Source organism: Trachemys scripta, chromosome 2, assembly GCF_013100865.1.
Source record: "Trachemys scripta elegans isolate TJP31775 chromosome 2, CAS_Tse_1.0, whole genome shotgun sequence".
In the NCBI taxonomy this organism is placed as follows: domain Eukaryota; kingdom Metazoa; phylum Chordata; order Testudines; family Emydidae; genus Trachemys; species Trachemys scripta.
In genome coordinates, this window is record NC_048299.1 from 196,136,533 (window position 1) to 196,143,523 (window position 6,991).

General features: G+C 40.2%; 1 long non-coding RNA gene across 1 annotated transcript; it reads right to left on the reverse strand.

The window, feature by feature from the left end:
* Positions 1 to 218: 218 nt before the first annotated feature.
* On the reverse strand, positions 219 to 4,296 carry LOC117871634. The gene is made up of 3 exons (XR_004644309.1): positions 4,201 to 4,296; positions 3,940 to 4,014; positions 219 to 400 (listed from the first exon to the last, which is right to left on the reverse strand). It is a non-coding gene; the product is annotated as an uncharacterized LOC117871634 (long non-coding RNA).
* Positions 4,297 to 6,991: the final 2,695 nt, after the last annotated feature.

Consider the following 6,991-nt stretch of genomic DNA (forward strand, 5'->3'; position numbering starts at 1 on the left):
AAGTTCAGCAAGCTGTCTTTGGAGAGACATGTTTGGAGGCTAATACTAGAGGAGAAATGTGTTGAAATCAATATGCATTTTTATTTTGAAAAAAAAAATCTGCCAGACAGGAGGGGGAAAGAGGGACTTTATTTTTACTTTTTGGCAAGAGGTTGATTTGCATGGAACATGGAATCTCTGAAATGCTATAAAATACATTCTCTTTCCTTTATGCATAGGAGAACGACTTCTTTCCCTGCCCCTTGTGCAAGCTGCTCTGCCCCCACTGGTGCATGGCTCTCCTCTTCTCTTCCCCTGGGGGATGGACTATAAACCATGTTCACATTTTTCTCCACAGGACTACAAAAACCATGTGTTAGGAATTCCAGAGATGCTCAGCGCAAATCCCAACACCTTTTATCTGGAAAAAAAAAAAAAAAAGTCTTCCACATTCTTCCTGTGAAACCAAAGCCAACCAGTCTAGCAGCAAGAAATTGGCTGCCAGAACACAAATGAAGGCATAACGATAACAGACAGACTGGGGAATGAAGCCCTTCCAATCTTAAACAATTTATATTTGCTCAAATGCAGCCTCCTCCTGCCCACTGCCGGGACAAAAGGACCTAAATAGAGTGTAACAGCCATGATTTTACTGCACAGAGGAGGTAGGCTGTGGAAGAGGACTGGGTGCAACAGAACTCTGTGCTGTAGTGCAGATCTCCGCAACAGCACAGGGAGTGTTGGGACACCACGGGTATGTCCAACACAAACAGCAAAGAAAAACCCATGGCTGGCCCATGTCACCCCGCAGTGTCCCAAGGCCTGAGTCTCCAGCAATCTACACAGCAACAAAACAGCCCTACAGCCTGCGAGTCAAACACCCGTAGCTGGTCTGTGCTAGCTAGTTGCTGTGTAGACATACCCCAAAAAGCAAGTGGCTCTGCCAGCAGACAGAGGCAGAAAACTTCATCTCCTTCATCAAACCAGCATAAAGCATAGAGGTCCCCAGGTGACATTACAACTCACAGGCTCAACTGTATACTAACTCTCTTGGGGGTAAGATTGTGTCCCCAACAGCCCTCTTAAGTCCCTTGCTCAAAGGCACATATATTCAGGCTTTGGGAGAAGGTGTAGGAAGGGAGCATTTGGCTCCTTAAAATTAAAGTCTGTCTGTTGGTCTCAAGTACTGTAGATTTCAGACAATCTTATTTATCTCATAACTGAAGAATAACAGGTGACATCTTCTTGTAATGATTGAGGTCCAAAGGTGCTATAGATTTATGGCCCAATGCACAAATCAGAGGTATATAAAGGATAAGGACAAATGGAACCAGAACCTTCCCCTAAAACACAAACACAACCTTTTGAGATTAGAGATTTTATTTTCTTGTGTTTCTGTGCTACCTGGTTTTCTCTAGGATCTGAAGCAGAGTATTTGAATATCATTAAAATAGCTATTCTTGCAATATTTTTGACCTGGCTAAAACTAAAAAACCTAGGAAAACTCCTGAGGAAGCCTGCCCTTGTTAGAATTCTAGCCCAATTTCCAGATCAAAGAACTTCACATCATCTGAATAAACTTTGGAGAAGCATCTGCTTATCCAAACTGAACTTCGGAATCTTTTGGGATTGGCCAATCACTCATCCTGAGGGGGCGTCATAGGTTGGCTTAAAAAATTAGCAGCAGCTGGAAAAGTTGCTGCCCCTTCAACTGCAAAGAAAGTGTGAAGGGTGAGTGGAGGGGCAGGGGGGAGACTATCTCACCTGGCACTAATTAGCAATCTTTCTGCAGCCTCAACAGAAAAAACAAGGACTGAATGAGCAAGGGAACTGAGCTACTTACCTTCTATACCTGGGGTAGTGTTTGGAAGCTAGTATTTCCTGTGTTGTGCAGATAGAGGACTTGAGCATGGTTACCTGAGATTTCTGCTCATCCTAATGTCTCTTGATACATAGGCTTCCTGGACAAACTGAAATCCTTATTTAATTACATGAATTAGAGATCTCTAACACCGAGTTTGTGGGTCTTTTAACCCAACATATATATCATTGCCAGGGTTTAGCATGTGGCTTTCTCCATTGGGCCAAATTTAGGTTTGGTGGAACTCTAGTGACTTCAATGAAGTAATGCTAGGAATGAACATTGCCCACCTGCAGTATGGGGTTTTAGTAAGTACACATGGTAGGCCCAGGAAATTTCCAGCTACCGTACAGCTACAAAGCTGATAACTTGGATCCCCCTCTGTTTCTTTTTAAATGCTTTAATAAATGCTTGTTAATAGTGCCAGCTTAGGTATCCTGGCAGTATTGCCAACTCTTGTGATGAAATCACGGGGCTTGTAGTCATAAAATTACAATGGACTCTTAGCTTACTTTAACTTTTTTTTTTCCTTCTAGATCACATGGTTGTGGAGAAAATCTTGAAAACATGAATCCAAACGATTCAAAAGCCAGAGAGCAAAAAAAAAAAAAATGTAATGTCTCATTATTTTTAAGCCAATGTCGTGATTATTTTGGCGCCTGACTCATGATTTGAAAATGCTTGGGCGGGTGGTAATACCAAAAGCCTCCTGTTATTGAAACGGATATCAGAATACAGTGGAGACAAGAACATGGAGGTGGTGTAGTGAAACACCCGAAGCACTGCTTGGAATCAGCAGTGTCAAATTCACCATTCCATCTTTTTGAGGTAGAAAAATGGAATTGAAAGTGTGACATTTATGGCAATTTCCTCCAATGGCTTTAGGAGATCTTACAGAATTAAATTTAAATAGCTGTGGAGTTCATTGTATTACATGCAAAGGTTATGTATTATTGTGGGCCTGGATGATCAAAGGATTATACTGAAGAATGTCGCAGACAAGAATGAACTTTTGGGACAATACATGTGAAGTTGATTTACTGGGAAATATCTAGGAGGAGATGAATGCAAATTCCACCCCCCACCCCCACCTCCAGAAATGCACAAAACCCAGCCCTTTGAAGCTATGCCCTGTCTGCTTATTACCTGTTGCCAGAGTCCCAAGATCAAAGGCCCAAACCATACACAGGAGTGACTCACAGATTCATGGGTGTGCTTGTTCTGAACTTGTAAGTACAGAAAAACTCCTTAGGTGGGGCTTGAAGAACTGATCACCTGCCACTGTCCTTGTTGGAGTTGGTGTGATCTCTGTTAAGCTTATTAGCATGTGTGCATGTTCTTGTATTGTTTTTAATGTTTCTCTGTAAGGCTTTCACCTTCAGAATAAATGTGCTTGATTGGAAGATCTGTGTGGTAACTTAACTATGGCCAATTATGCTACTGATTGCTTCCTCCTCAGAGGCTAAGCAGCCCTGTTTAGGCAGTCTGACTTGCTGGGAACTCATAGTGTAGGCAGGGAACTGTGCAGCCGGGAATAACCCAAGTCAAGAAGAAGAGAGGCACCCATCTCTGCCCAAGAGGTGATGGCTGAGGAGCTGGGAGCCTAACGTGGGTGCCGTCACTGTATTATGAGAGGGAAATAGAGGTGCAGTGGCCCTGAACTGTAGCACAAAGCAGTCCACTGTGTGACCCATTCCACTCTGGGAAGTTGTTAAATATTCTATGATACTTTTTGTCAGAAAAAGGGTTTGCCCAAGTCTCCATTCCTAAAACATTCCCTTCCTATTCTGCTCTGCCGGGTGCTATGGGCCAGTTTCCTGCTAATCTCCCCTTCCCAAATATAGTTCAATTTCACAGGTGTTATTAGAATGAAGTTTACAATGCACTCTAGAATCTTTCAGGATGAAAAGTGCTATGGAGGTGTAAAATAGGTTTATTGCCTGCATCTGAAAAAAGTGACTGCATTTGCATGATAGGGAGATCCTGTGTAAAGTTACCCAATGATTGGAAAAGATATAAGAACCGTTATCCCTTTCGTAACAGGAGACATGAACAGCAAGGGGTTAAAACTTGCTCACTACCTCACCACAATTGCTTACATTCTGTTGTTGCGGGTAGAGGCTGCTGTTTTTGTGTGATCACATCTGCATGGCAGGTTTTCTGATGGCTCCAGACTGTTGAAAAAAAATAAAGTAAAACCATAAAGCCTTTTAATCTCGACTGTGATTGCCAAGTAGATAGTGGTGTATAGAATTTTAAATTAGCTACACTGAATGCTACGTGGACAAATGGTTACCCCAGTTACATGTATGTCCGTGAGTACATCTAGTTTTATGCAGATAATTATGTTCACAATTTACCTTTAATAAAACTAACTTCTTCTGGGCTGTCTTGCAGTATAACACTAAAGATTCAGAGGCTCAGATCATAACTTGCTGTAGATCAGCTTGACAGAACTGGAGCTGAAAGATAAAACACAGCTTTCAGAAGACTTATTGCCAATTAGCTGTAACTTATGAATGTTTCAGAGGAAGGGAAAAAATGGCTAATCAAACCAATAAGATAAAAATCAAAAAAGAATATATAAATCACAAAATCTCTTCTTAAGCCAAAAACTCTACATGAAAATGCTCATCTTAATAATGCAATTAATGTCTGATGTCCTGTAATTTGTAAAGCATGTTGCTGAATCAGAAGCACAAGAAATAACCCTAGATCTCTCCCAGCCATTCCAGAACCCTGGAAATATATGTGTGTTTAATAAGCTCACAGCCAGGGAAGACCACTACAGGTTAACCCATATCTAGAACAGCAAAGACCTTAGGCTTGGTTCTGCCGTCTTGTACCCTTCGTCACTAATTATACTTGTGCGAAGAGTGTGCACAGTGGGTGTAAACTACTACCATTCTGATCTGGTAGAACTTTACACCCCTATGCACTCACTTTGCACAAGTGTAAATGAATATACTATAGATGTAAGGCAGGGGAGAAGCAGGTGCCTGTTGTCTGAAAAACCAAAATCCTAGAATGAAGAAGGATGGTTTTATGATTAAGGCACTAGACTGGGACCCAGGAGATCTGGGTTCAATTTCCTGTTCTGACAGACAACCCAGGTGATCCCTGGGCAAATCTGCTAACCTCTTTCCTCATCTGTGAAGTGTGGATTACAATACTACTAGTTTACCACATAGGGGAGTTGTCTGGAAAAAATAATGTACGTTTGTGAAGCATTTGGATATTACGGTCTCTGTATATATGGATTTATTCTGCATCCATTGCCATGGCATCTGAATCCTGTACAAAATCTAAACACAATCCCATAGATCTACTACCCACATGGTTCGCTAAAGCCATCCTTACCATTAGCTATCAATAAATGAACACCTCACATTTGCCACACCAAGATACCATTAAAAACAAGATTTCATAAGCATTTAGTGCCTCTTCCTGCCCCTCTGAAGTCAATGGCAACCTTACCTACGGGTGCAGGATCAAGCACTTTGAACCCATCTAATTCTAATAAAAAGCTTTAGTGAAGAATGGTAAATGTTTGGTTAGAGATCTGAAACAAAACTGCCATGGACTAGAATTCTGTGATAGTTATACAGTCTTATAGGTAAAGGGATTTGAAAGCCAAAGGTAACATTGATACATGTCAAAGTTAAATAGGATTCAAAATTTGAATTACTCCAGATATTGTCCTTTATCTACATGGACAGTTCTCATGCTGTTACTACGTGTTGGGTGTGTAGAATAAAAGCAAGTTAAAGGCTTTGATTCTGATCTCATACCCACTGGATTTACATCAGTGTACTTCCATTGACTTTGATGGAGTTAAGTTATTCTTGGTTTATACCAGAGTTAAGTGAGATCAGAAACAGACTCTCCATTTTTCTATTTTGAAGAGGCATGAAATTGATCCAGAATCCTACGCAGGATTAAAATTTAAAAATAAAACAGTAAAAAAAAAAAAAAAATCCAAAACAGTTTGCCTTCCCTCTCTAATGCCAGACTCTTATCTGGCTTCCTCAGCAGTAGAGCTGGAAGAAATAGTGAATTTTTTTCTGGGAAATTTCTCACAAAATTTGTCACCATTTCACTTTGGAAGATATCACATCACTTTTTTCTGCAAAACGTAGAGGGTGTGAATAATTTTGACATGAACATTTGCAGAGAAGTTGACCCTTTCACTTGAAGGGGACAACTTCCATACCAAAAAAGTCATAAATTTGTGCAATTTTGGTGAAGTGGACCAATTTTGGAAAAGAGACAATTGTACAGAACTTTGATCTTGTGCACATCTGCACCAAGCACTTTCATTTTCCACTTTTGATATAAAAAACTGTCTTTTCACAGTTTTATTTCTGTGCCAGTATTTACAAGAAACTAGAGGGTTGATTTTATATACTGTAGTACCGAAAATTACTCTTGGACTTAAAACAGTTAGCTTGATGCCAAGTTTTTGCAAAAGCCAACAAATGCCTTGGATTTGTAGTTCATGAAAGCTTTGCTCTCTGAAGAACTCACTGAATTTTCCTGCCAGCTAATTGGTGGTAAAATGGTTCTAGCACTTCTGTGAAAATCGTAGCGCTGATTAGCGATTATAATGCACTGAACAAGACCTTGGAGAGTACATGAGATTTTAACAGCAGCTAATCTTAACTAGAGGAAGTAAAGGTGTATGCTACTGTTGGTTGAAAAGATTCCCTTCCCCCACTCCCACCCTTGCCCCCACCCAAACAGAAAATTTAAACTTTGCAGAGACAAATTAAAATACAATACGTTTTGATTCAGAAATATTGCTGCAGTGCATCATGGGAAATGAAGTCCAGCTGGGGCGCCTGGCCTATAGAGGAGAATGAGGATATGAGGCAACTGAACTACAGCTCTCATAAGGCACCCATATCCAAATCAAAATACTTGAGTTTTTGGCAAAAATATTTTGATTTTTGGCAAAAAATGAGAACTTTTCTCTTTTCAAACATTCAGTTTTTCAGCACAAAATTTTTTTTTTTTCCTGCAGAATACTGAGTTTTTCCATGAAAAAATGCTTCATGTCAAACGGAATTTTCAACACAAATTGTTTGACCAATCTTACTACATGCTTTTCAATTTAATGTCTGATCTAGAAAAGGTAGATCAGGAATGTCT